Genomic DNA, 13,117 nt, shown 5'->3' on the forward strand with positions numbered 1-13,117 from the left:
CACGGTCCCCCACCCGACCCGGGCCATTCTGTGTCACCCCTCCTGCCCCCCAAACCCACTGCGGGTGGGGCTGTGTCCCTTTCATCCCACCGGGGGAAGCTAAAGCGACTCAACTCGCTGGTGTAGGCGAGTGGGAGCCGCTGGCTCACCCCTGCTCTCTCTGCCTCCCCCCTTGCAGGCGGCCAGGTGGAGCAGAAGATGCTGGGCTGCATCCAGGCGGATAACAAGAAGTGCGGCCTGACGTGGGACGACCCGCAGACCGGGCGCCACGCCGAGTACAAGTGCTGCTCCGACAGGGACCACTGCAACGAATAGCGGCCCCAGCTCCGGCCTGCGGCGCCCCCCCGGGTGGGGGCGAGGGGTGACGGTGCAAACTGGGCACTCGCGCCCCCCAGCTGGCGCTTCCCCCCCAGCTGGCGCTTCCAGCTCCGCAGCAGAGTCAATTACAAGCCGAGTCCAGAGCCCCGGTGTCCGTGCGGTTCATTTCAATCGGGGGCGTCGTGAGCTCTGAAAAACACCCCACAGCCACGTGGGAGGGGACACAGGGTGGTGGGAGGGAGCTCAGCTTGGTATGCTCCACATGGGGGGTGGGGGGGATATGCATTTGGTACATTCCGCAAAGGGGGTGTGCATTTGGTACATTCCACAGAGGGGCGGGCATGAAATTGGTACATTCCACACAGGGACGTTTGATATGTTCCACAAAGGGGGGGAAGGTGTGAATTTGGTACCGCCTACAAAGAGGTGGCTATGAAGTTTGGGATGCTCCACAAACGGGGAGGGGAAGCTATGAATTTGGTACATGCCACAAAGGAGCGGCTATGAAATTGGTATGTTTCACACAGGGGGAATGAATTTGGTACATTCCACACAGGGGGAATGAATTTGGTACGCTCCATATGGAAGGTGACGAGAGAAGGCGTGGCCGTTTCTGGTCGGGGCAGACCCCTTTCCTGCCTGCGACTGTCAGCTTATGGAAGCCGCTGGCTGGCGTCACTTCCGGTGAGGGCGCCGAGCCCCGGGAAAGGTCGGCGCAGGGACTTCCGCTCTGTGGCCGGAAACCCGACACCCCTCCTCCCTCACTACCGCACAGTTTCCGCTGGGGGGCGGGCGGCCTTAGCCTCCGTGTCGTCACTTCCGCCCTGGGCCCAGACCGGGGCAGCCCTGGGCTCCTGTGTCCCCACCGGGAGGAGGAGGCGGGCGGAGGTGAGTGCGGGGGGGTTTCTGTGTGACCCACCGTAATTACCCCTCCCCCCCCAGCCGCGGGGGGAGAGACACCCCCCTGTCACGGGGGACCCGCCCCGCCCCCACACACAGACAGCCCGTCCCCTCCCCGTGTTCCAGGAGAGAGAGATCCCCTCCCCCCATCCCAGGAGAGACCCCTCCCACTGCCTCACATTCATGGGAGATACACCCCCCCCCCCCCGCCAACAATCAGGGCAGAGACTCTCCTATTGCCTCCCCCAGCCCCCCACCCATCTCCCCCTCGCAGAGCAGCAGGCGTCATCCAGCAGTATTCACTGCTTCCAAAGAAATGGTACCACCCCCCCCCATCCCTAGCATACCAGTTCCACCTCAGCTCTTTCACTCAGCCCCAGAGATCAGCTGCAATAATTCACCCCCCCACCTCCCTGCCCTTCCCACACACACACACACACACACTCACTAATTGCAATGCAGAGATACAGCATCCCCTAGGGCGGTGGCTCTCAACATTGCCAGGCGAGTGTGCCCCTTTCAGGAGTCTGATTTCTCGTGCGTGCCCCCAAGTTTCACCTCACTTAAAAAAAGGCCTGCTCACAAAATCAGACATGAAAATACAAAAGTGTCACAGCCCCTAGTACTGAAAAATTGTTGATTTGCTCATTTTTACCAGATAATTATAAAATAAATCCATGGGACTATCAATATTGTACTTACATTTCAGTGTATAGTCTATAGAGCAGTATAAACAAGTCATGGTCTGTATGAAATTTTAGTTTGTACTGGCTTTGCTGGTGCTTTTTATGTAGCCTGTTGCAAAACAAGGCAAATATCTAGATGAGCTGATGGAAGATCTCTGTGTACCCCTGATCGAGAACCACTGTCCTAGGTATTCCTGTTTCTTCTTCCCAGTATAGTGAGTCCGCCTTGCTAGTTCTTTCCCAGCAACTGCAAAATACCCCCAGTCTCCACCACGAGTGCCCTTCACTCAATTAAACAGAAATCACTTTAAAAAAAAAAAAATCTGTTCTGGTAACATCCTCTTAACTCAAATGCCCAGTCAGCAGGTGGGAGGGAAGTTCTGTGTTAAAGATTTGTCGCTTGATGTAAACCTTTCTGCCATTAATAGTCTTTTGTGAGGAAAAAAATGGGGTAAATAAGATCAGGATTTCTAAATAAAATTATTTTATTTTACCCCGCTAACTCCCTTTGCAGGCTGCCTTCCTCATAAAGAAGCAGTTTTAAGAATGAGCAGAAACCCAGTTAATTTTGTCCTTCCCTAGTGGCTTCAAAATCTATGCTATGGAGGTAGAAAAGCATATCATGAATTACACCTTGGATAGGAAGTATAGTCCAATGGGTAGAGCATTGGACTGGGAATCAGAACTCCAATCTCCTGCTCCTGGCTCTGCCACTGACTTTGGACAAGTCAAATTATCTGGCTGTGCCTTCATTTCCACCTCCCGTCCTGTCTAGTTAGACTGTAAACTCTTCAGGTCAGGGACTGGCTCTTATGGTCTCTTTGTACCGGAGTCTCTGATCTCTAGGTGTTAGCATAATAAATAACAACAAACTTCCTCCTAAGGCCTTAATGTAAGTGGGAAATTGTGAGCAGCCTGGGGTAGGGCCTTCTTGTGTTGTGTTTGTCTGTACAAGCCGCCTTTAGTCTTAATAGGCTATCTCACAGGGAAATAATAAGGTTAGTGAGACTCGTATAAGTGTAGGGCTGGAAGGGACCTCAAAAAGTCATCAAGTCCAGCCCCCTGTGCTGAGGCAGGACCAAGTAAACGTAGGCCATCCCTGACAGGGGTTTATCCAACCTGGCCTTAGAAACTTCCAGTCATGGGGACTCCACAACCTCCTTTGGATGCCTATTCCAAAACTTAACTGTCCTACTTCACAAAAAGAAAAGGAGTACTTGGGGCACCTTAGAGACTAACAAAATTATTTGAGCATAAACTTTCGTGAGCTACAGCTCGCTTCATCGGATGCATTCAGTGGAACATACGGTCTGGAGATTTATATACATAGAGAACATGAAACAGTGGGTGTTACCATACACACTGTAACGAGAGTGATCACTTAAGGTGAGATATTACCAGCCGGGGGGGGAAGGACCTTTTGTACTGATAATCAAGGTGGGCCATTTCCAGCAGTTGACAAGAACATCTGAGGAACCGTGGGGGGTAGAATAAACATGGGGAAATAGTTTTACTTTGTGTAATGACCCATCCACTCCCAGTCTCTATTCAAGCCTAAGTTAATTGTATCCAGTTTGCAAATTAATTCCAATTCAGCAGTCTCTCGTTGGAGTCCGTTTTTGAAGTTTCTTTGTTGAAGAATTGCAACTTTTAGGTCTGTAATCGAATGACCAAAGAGACTGAAGTGTTCTACGGCTGGTTTTTGAATGTTATAATTCTTGACATCTGATTTGTGTCCATGTAGTCTTTTACGTAGAGACTGTCCAGTTTGACCAATGTCCATGGCAGAGGGGCATTGCTGGCACATGATGGCATATATCATATTGGTAGATGTGCTGGTGAACGAGCCTCTGATAGCGTGGCTGATGTGATTAGGCCCTATGATGGTGTCCCCTAAATAGATATGTGGACACAGTTGGCAACGGGCTTTGTTGCAAGGATAGGTTCCTGGGTTAGTGTTTTTGTTGTGTGGTTGCTGGTGAGTATTTGCTTCAGGTTGGGGGGCTGTCTGTAAGCAAGGACTGGTCTGTCTCCCAAGATCTGTGAGAATGATGGGTCGTCCTTCAGGATAGGTTGTAGATCCTTGATAATGTGTTGGAGAGGTTTTAGTTGGGGGCTGAAGGTGATAGCTAGTGGCGTTCTGTTATTTTCTTTGTTGGGCCTGTCCTATAGTAGGTGACTTCTGGGTACTCTTCTGGCTCTGTCAATCTGTTTCTTCACTTCAGCAGGTGGGTATTGTAGTTGTAAGAATGCTTGATAGAGATCTTGTAGGTGTTTGTCTCTGTCTGAGGGGTTGGAGCAAATGCGGTTGTATCGTAGAGCTTGGCTGTAGACAATGGATCGTGTAGTGTGGTCTGGATGAAAGCTGGAGGCATGTAGGTAGGAATAGCGGTTCAGTAGGTTTCTGGTATAGGGTGGTGTTTATGTGACCATCGCTTATTAGCACTGTAATGTCCAGGAAGTGGATCTCTTGTGTGGACTGGTCCAGGCTGAGGTTGATGGTGGGATGGAAATTGTTGAAATCATGGTGGAATACCTCAAGGGCTTCTTTTCCATGGGTCCAGATGATGAAGATGTCATCAAAGTAGCGCAAGTAGCATAGGGGCATTAGGGGACGAGAGCTGAGGAAGCATTGTTCTAAGTCAGCCATAAAAATGTTGGCATACTGTGGGGCCACGCGGGTACACATAGCAGTGCCGCTGATCTGAAGGTATACATTGTCCCCAAATGTGAAGTAGTTATGGGTGAGGACAAAGTCACAAAGTTCAGCCACCACGTTTGCCGTGACATTATCGGGGATAGTGTTCTTGATGGCTTTTAGTCCATCTTTGTGTGGAATGTTGGTGTAGAGGGCTTCTACATCCACAGTGGCCAGGATGCTGTTTTCAGGAAGATCACCGATGGATTGTAGTTTCCTCAGAAAGGCAGTGGTGTCTCGAAGATAGCTGGGAGTGCTGGTAGCATAGGGCCTGAGGAGGGAGTCTACATAGCCAGACAATCCTGCTGTCAGGGTGCCAATGCCTGAGATGATGGGGCGTCCAGGATTTCCAGGTTTATGGATCTTGGGTAGCAGATAGAATACCCCAGGTCGGGGTTCCAGGGGTGTGTCTGTGCGGATTTGTTCTTGTGTTTTTTCAGGGAGTTTCTTGAGCAAATGGTGTAGTTTCTTTTGGTAACCCTCAGTGGGATCAGAGAGTAATGCATTCTTACAACTACAATACCCACCTGTTGAAATGAAGAAACAGATTGACAGAGCCAGAAGAGTACCCAGAAGTCACCTACTATAGGACAGGCCCAACAAAGAAAATAACAGAACGCCACTAGCTATCACCTTCAGCCCCCAACTAAAACCTCTCCAACGCATTATCAAGGATCTACAACCTATCCTGAAGGACGACCCATCACTCTCACAGATCCTGGGAGACAGACCAGTCCTTGCTTACAGACAGCCCCCCAACCTGAAGCAAATACTCACCAGCAACCACACAACAAAAACACTAACCCAGGAACCTATCCTTGCAACAAAGCCCGTTGCCAACTGTGTCCACATATCTATTTAGGGGACACCATCATAAGGCCTAATCACATCAGCCACGCTATCAGAGGCTCGTTCACCAGCACATCTACCAATATGATATATGCCATCATGTGCCAGCAATGCCCCTCTGCCATGGACATTGGTCAAACTGGACAGTCTCTACGTAAAAGACTACATGGACACAAATCAGACGTCAAGAATTATAACATTCAAAAACCAGCCGTAGAACACTTCAGTCTCTTTGGTCATTCGATTACAGACCTAAAAGTTGCAATTCTTCAACAAAGAAACTTCAAAAACGGACTCCAACGAGAGACTGCTGAATTGGAATTAATTTGCAAACTGGATACAATTAACTTAGGCTTGAATAGAGACTGGGAGTGGATGGGTCATTACACAAAGTAAAACTATTTCCCCATGTTTATTCTACCCCCCACGGTTCCTCAGATGTTCTTGTCAACTGCTGGAAATGGCCCACCTTGATTATCAGTACAAAAGGTCCTTCCCCCCCCCGGCTGGTAATATCTCACCTTAAGTGATCACTCTCGTTACAGTGTGTATGGTAACACCCATTGTTTCATGTTCTCTATGTATATAAATCTCCCGACCGTATGTTCCACTGAATGCATCCGATGAAGCGAGCTGTAGCTCACGAAAGTTTATGCTCAAATAATTTTGTTAGTCTCTAAGGTGCCCCAAGTACTCCTTTTCTTTTTGTGAAGTAGGACAGTTAAGTTTTGGAATAGGCATCCAAAGGAGGTTGTGGAGTCCCCATGACTGGAAGTTTCTAAGGCCAGGTTGGATAAACCCCTGTCAGGGATGGCCTACGTTTACTTGGTCCTGCCTCAGCACAGGGGGCTGGACTTGATGACTTTTTGAGATCCCTTCCAGCCCTACACTTATACGAGTCTCACTAACCTTATTGTTTCCCTGTGAGATAGCCTATTAAGACTAAAGGCGGCTTGTACAGACAAACACAACACAAGAGGGCCCTACCCCAGGCTGCTCACAATTTCCCACTTACATTAAGGCCTTAGGAGGAAGTTTGTTGTTATTTATTATGCTAACACCTAGAGATCAGGGACCCTGGTACAAAGAGACCATAAGAGCCAGTCCCTGACCTGAAGAGTTTACAGTCTAACTAGACAGGACGGGAGGTGGAAATGAAGGCACAGCCAGAGAATCAGACTAACACGGCTGCTACTCAGAAACCTGTCCTACTTCAGTTTTCTAGTTTCTAACCTAAATCTCCCTTGAAGCAGACTAAGCCCATTACTTCTTGTCCTTTCTTCAGTGAACATGGTGAACAATTGATCACATTCATCTTTATAACAGCCCTTAACATTTGAAAACTATTAGCAGGCCCCACTTCCGTTTTCTCTTCTGAAGACTAAACAGGCTGAGCTTTTTTTAACCTTTCCTCATAGGCCAGGTTTTCTGAGCCCTCCTCTGAACTCTCTTCCAACTTCTCCACCTTTTTTCCAAAGTGTGCCCAGAATTATACACAATACTCCAGCTGAGGCCTCACCAGTGCTGAGTCGAGCAGGACCGTCACCTTCCTTGTCTTACATATGACACTCATGTTAATGCAACCCAAGAAGCAATCTCTTGGGCTCTGGGCATTTGGGGATAGCTGTTCCAAGATTCCCCCGGTGCACTAGTCAATGTATGGACAAAGAGGTTGATTTCTCTTCAGTGCCTTTGGGTGGTAATTGAGATCTAGTTCTTGTTGTCAGTAGTTGGCTGCGCGTGTGTTCTCTCTGTCTGCTGTACTGGCTCTGGCCAGGTAGATGGCAGAGCAGACCTCGATTGAACTGCCCGAAAGACCACAAACTCTGGTGCTTGGCCAGCTTTATTGCCGACAGCATGGTACTAGCACCCCATAGACTCTACAGGAATACTATTATATGTATGCCCATGACAAAGGACCAGCTCAGTCAGTGGTGGGACTTACCACTGCCACCTAGCCTGGACTAAGGGTTACGGCGAGGTACCTCAACATTTATAGACTGAAACAAACAATCGGGGATAAGCAACTTGTGTGTCACTTTACGTGTTTCATGACATGTTTGCTGTCTCCCCTTGTACCTTTATCGTGATGCTTCAGACAAAACGTCCCTATTAACCACCCGTCTTTGTGCTTTACTCCTGATGTTCTAGATCAAACACCCCCATTCATCGCTTCTGTCAAACCATCTTGTGCCACGCTGGGGTGTCCCTGTGCTGGCCTGCTGGAATGTGTTTACATATTCAGTGTGTTTTAGCAATGCCATCCATACTTGTGCCAAGTTTATGTACCGGACAGTGAACTTGCTGGCAAGCATCTGCTTTTTGACAGGGCCTGACTTTTGCTCATAGCATAACTTTTGCTGACTTTGGTTCAGGCCTTAAGTCTTTCACCAGGCCCATGCTTCAGGCTCTGTCTTCCTACTATATTCCCCCTCCTTATGGCTTTTTCCAGGGAGGATGTTTACTCATCATCCCTGGGAAAACCATAATGCATGAACTTCGGATGATCCAGAGGGCTAAACACTGTTACATGGCCACCTTACATTACCATTCACACATTCATTCCCTGTCTGTCCTTTGGCCTGAACATTCACTCAATTAGATTTTCATTTGCAGTGCTCCTAGTCCCATATAGTGGTCCTGGGAATGTTAGGTCCGGGACTTTGGTTAAGGGATATAGTTTTAGAGTTGTTCTGAAATACTGCAGGAGATATTATTACAACGTGTCCCACAGTGCTATGTGTATGAGGAATAAACCAAAAATTTGGAGTAGTGACATCACAAATGAGATCTTCATATATACATTTTCTCTGTAATCGGTTACTATACAGTTTTGCCCATCCACGTTATACGTTTCCCTTACCCAGTGGTGACATCCAGCAGTAATTTTCACTGGGCAGGAAACAGGAGCGGCTCACTTATCTGTACCATTCATTTGGCCTGAATTATTGTGACCATGCACTGGAGTTGTGATGTCAACAACGTTCCTGGCATAACAAGCCACCGTGCGATGCTCTTTAGGTTTGCCTTGCTGCATGGTACACCAGTAGTTGACGTAGATACAGTTGTTTCTTTTAAACGCTGTCTACCAGATAAATTGATTACTGTCCATTAAGTAGGTATCAAGTATTGCTGTGTCAGGGATTTAATATTGGAACAAGATTGTATTAAATAGCACATGCCTCAGTTAGGATGCACTGTCATTGACCTCAAATTATGACTGGTGCTAACAGGGAATTTGTCCATATGACCTGACATTGTCAGTTCACCACTGTTTTTGTTATACTCTGAGCGCAAAGCTAGTTAGCTGTGAATCACTAATAAGGTTAGGCAATTTTCTCTGGCTTTTTTTAATGTTCTCTAATGAGTTGGTTATGGAAGTTACTATGTAACTCATAAGCAATATAAATAATTTCTTTACCAATTTGGGGTTTTTTTTCTTGCCTTCATATTGTTTGCTGCCATTAGTTTGTTAATTTTTATTTGTGTTTGCTTAAACAGTTTAGCAATGTCGTGCACATTGTAAATGGTGCACTGTTTCTTCGGTAATTAGGCCCTTAAGAACATGAATTACAGGTTCAGAAACAGTTTCCACTGCCTGGTGGTCAAAATAGTTAATGTTTTGTTATATAAATGTTCATATTGTCCCTGTTCCAAATTGGTCCCCTGAGTCAAACAATCTCGAAATGCAACCCATAATTCCCTCTAGATTTTGAAGTCACCTATTTTAAGAGATCCCAGACTGCTGAATAGTCTCTTACCCAGCCCTTAAGTCTTGTGCACATTCCTGATAAGAAGCTAGTATATCAATTAACAAAGTGTATGGCAATAACACAGTTGTTTTTACACAATAAAACCACAGGCATATGAATTCACTTTGCTCAGTAAGATACAATTTAAATGGCAGTTAAACCTGGTCCAACTAGTGGATTCTAGCTGATTGCCTACTTAATTGTCCATAATATGGTAGTCTGAGGTGTACTTGACCAGTCTGTTGTTTATAAAGCACTTCATTTTTCTTTCTTGATGCCAGGGGGTTTCTTCACTGTGCATTGATATCTTCTGGAATCTTTGGTCTGTGGGATGCACCCTTAAACAGCTTAAGTTGGTTAACATAGTAAAGGTTTGGCTTGTTTGCTTGTACATTTCTCTTGTTTTCAATAACCCAAATTTAGTACACAGATTAACTTAGTTTGTTTACACTTTAATAGGAACCAAGTCTTTTATAACACAAGGGATGCTTTTGTTATGATTTTCCCAATTCTTTAGCACAAATAGACCTGTTTTAGATACGTTTGCTTTTGTTGCATAGACATTCCTTTTTAGTAAATGTATGCATTACCAATTTTTTCATAATATAATGCTCAACTGCTAAAATGGGTGCTCACAGTCTTCTGTGAGAAGGTATATGGCTCTATCACGGTTCCTTGCCCACTCTGAACTCTAGGGTACAGATGTGGGGACCTGCATGAAAACCCCCGAAGCTTATTTATACCAGCTTAGGTTAAAACTTCCCCAAGGTACAAACTATTTTACCTTTTGCCCTTGGACTTTATTGCTGCCACCACCAAGCGTCTAACAGATATATAACCGGGAAAGAGCCCACTTGGAAACGTCTTTCCCCCAAAAAATCCTCCTCAAGTCCTACATCCCCTTTCCTGGGGAAGGCTTAATAAAAATCCTCACCAATTTGCATAAGTGAACACAGACCCAAACCCTTGGATCTTAAGAACAATGAAAAAGCAATCAGGTTCTTAAAAGAAGAATTTTAATTGAAGAAAAAAAGTAAAAGAATCACCTCTGTAAAATCAGGATTGGTGTAAATACCTTACAGGGTGGTCAGATTCAAAACATAGAGAATCCCTCTAGGCAAAACCTTAAGTTACAAAAAGACACAAAAACAGGAATATACATTCCATTCAGCACAGCTTATTTTATCAGCCATTTCAACAAAACAGAATCTAACACATATCTAGCTAGATTACTTACTAAGTTCTAAGACTCCATTCCTGTTCTGTTCCCGGCAAAAGCATCGCACACACAGAGAGAGCCTTTGTTTCTCCCCCCATTCCAGCTTTGAAAGTATCTTGTCTCCTCATTGGTTATTTTGGTCAGGTGCCAGCGAGGTTATCCTAGCTTCTTAACCCTTTACAGGTGAAAGGGTTTTTCCTCTGGCCAGGAGGGATTTTAAAGGTGTTTACCCTTTATATTTATGACAGGCTCTCCCCGACTGAGCACTGTGTTTTAGGAAAAGTTAGTAACAGAATTTTTACCAAGCTTTTTAGAGTTAATTTGCTTGTGATCCCAATTCCACGTTTGTTAACTGTTTGAAAGCACAAACTTTACTAACCACTACTTCCCTTTAGCATAATATGAAAGAAGAGTATAAAAATTAAACCAAAATGAATTTCAAATGCAGGTCTATGGAAGGTATAAAACTTTCATGATGCTTGGTTGTATTTGGGAGACAAAGGTGGAAACCTGGTGAAATTGTTTGGTTAGCTTTAACATTTTGCAGCATAACCGGGCATGGTATATATGGTTATATTTTTTATATTTTTTCTATGGCATTCTTATAACTATATTTCAATATTTAATAACGGTGAAAACAAGTTTATAAAAACCCAAATAATGTTGAAATTGACATTGTGTTAATACCTTTACATTAATGTTGAGGTTTCCCCTTGCGTTTTTTCCTGTGATTAATAAAAGATCATTCTTTTTGTTTGCAATTGCATTATTTGTTGGGCAAAAATATGTGTACATATATTTATAACTGAGGCCTTTTTGAGCGTTGCAAAAAAAATTGGTATTATGATGGTTGTCCCACCACGATATTAAAATAGCATGGTACCACTTATAATAAAAAAAAAAGGATTACATTGACTTTTTTTGCAACAAAATTAAAACAAAACACACAACATCCAGCACAGGACAGCATACGTGACACACAGGACAACCTTACAATTAAAGGTGAATGGTGCCGGAATTGTTTTCATAACTAGACAAGATAAGGTGTTAAGAACTTAGTTATTAAAGCCATGCATTTTAGAAAACAAACAGGTAAACAGAAGTTAAATATCTAAATAAGCCAGTTATATTTTTTTAAATTTTAATAAGAATGGATAAAAATGTATATTAAGTTATTTGCCCACTTTGTTATATTAATTTAGTAAGTTAGGCATTTTCCATTACTTTATATTTTATTTTTAAAACTCTGCTGTATGGAAATAAGGAAAACCCATGTTTCAAATATTAGTCAGTGGTTAGGATTAGAAGCAGAGTCTGCATTTCTGGTGCTTGGCAGCCCTGTCTTTAAGAAAGTTAGGTAAGTAATTCCAGCTGTTGCATTCCTGAAGGGTTAAAATAATTAATTCGCTGGACTTGTTTAGAATACAGTTTTTTGTTTTCTCGGTTTTGTTTTCAGTTGCTTCCTCTCTTTCTGTAATAACTACAACTTTTAAAACAAAGAGAGGGCAGAAGTGAAGAGAGGTCGGGGGCGGGGGGAAGTAACCTAGGAAGGGAGGCGCCCAAATAAATTTGTTAGTCTCTAAGGTGCCACAAGGACTCATCTTTATTTTTGCTGCTACAGACTAACACGGCTACCACTCTGAAACTAGGAAGGGAGGGACACCTGAGCCAAGAGAGATCGATTAACTCTGTACGGTCATTTTAAAGTACAGGCAGGAGCGGCAAGTTTAGCAGACAGAGGATATAAAGGAAAACTAAGGGGTATGTACAAATATTTGAGAGAGAAGATTACATCATTAGCTGTGAGCGAGGAGTGGGGCTCAGTGGGTTGAAGCAATTGGGAACTCACACCCCTGGTTTTTATCCTGGCTCTGAGGGGAGAATGGGGGGGTCTTTATCTGCTCTTACAAAACCTGATTTTGTTCCCCCAGTGTCTGTTGTTTCTGTCTGCCTGCCAAATGGATTGCAGGAGCGTGTTTCTCTGCTGCAGTGAACCATTTCTGGGCAACTCCATGCGTTAATTCTTCGATTCCTCATCCTCTCGGTTTTTCACTTTGAAATTCTTTTGTATCCACTCCCCTGCGATCATGTCTCTTAAGGCAATGGTTTTCAAACTTTTTTTCTGGGGACCCAGTTGAAGAAAATTGTTGATGCCCACGACCCAGTGGAGCTGGGGATGAGGGGTTTTGGGCTGTGCAAGGGGCTGGGGCACATGGGTTGGGGTGTGGGGGGGAAATGAGGTGTTCAGGGTGTGGGAGGGGGCTCTGGGCTGTGGCAGGGGATTTGGGTGCAGAAGGGGGTCAGGGCTCTGGGCTGGGGCCAGAGATGAGGGGTTTGGGTTGCAGGAGGGGCTCTGGGTTTGGGGGTCTCAGGACTGGGGCAGGGGATTGGGGCGCAGGGTTGGGGTGCAGACTTACCTCTGGCAGCTCCCGGTCAGCGGTGCAGCTGGGGTGCAGAGGCAGGCTTCCTGCCTGTCCTGGCACCGCGAACCGCGCTGCGCCCCAGAAACAGCCAGCAGCAGGCCTGGTTCCCAGGCAGAGGCGTGCAAGCGCCCTTCCCCCCATCCCCCCAGTTCCCATTGGCTGAAAACCAGCCAATGGGAGTGCGGAGCCGGTGCTTGGGGTGGGGGCAGCGCGTGGAGTCCCGTGGCCCCCTGGCCTAGGAGCCAGACCCATTGCTGGCCGCTTCCGGGGCC

At 45.6% G+C, this 13,117-nt stretch overlaps 1 protein-coding gene across 4 annotated transcripts in view; it reads left to right on the forward strand.

The window, feature by feature from the left end:
* The first annotated feature begins 1,082 nt into the window (after positions 1-1,082).
* Positions 1,083-13,117, forward strand: part of TRIM39 (tripartite motif containing 39) — a 30,217-nt gene continuing 18,182 nt past the window's right edge. The window contains exon 1 of one of the 4 annotated variants that reach the window (XM_077833516.1): positions 1,083-1,206. The gene's annotated coding sequence lies outside the window, so the exon portion shown is untranslated. Of the gene's footprint in view, positions 1,207-10,597; positions 12,184-13,117 lie in introns of those variants that run through there. The other 3 variants (XM_077833513.1, XM_077833514.1, XM_077833515.1) reach the window with 3 other exon arrangements.

This window comes from Eretmochelys imbricata, chromosome 14, assembly GCF_965152235.1.
Source record: "Eretmochelys imbricata isolate rEreImb1 chromosome 14, rEreImb1.hap1, whole genome shotgun sequence".
Lineage (NCBI taxonomy): Eukaryota > Metazoa > Chordata > Testudines > Cheloniidae > Eretmochelys > Eretmochelys imbricata.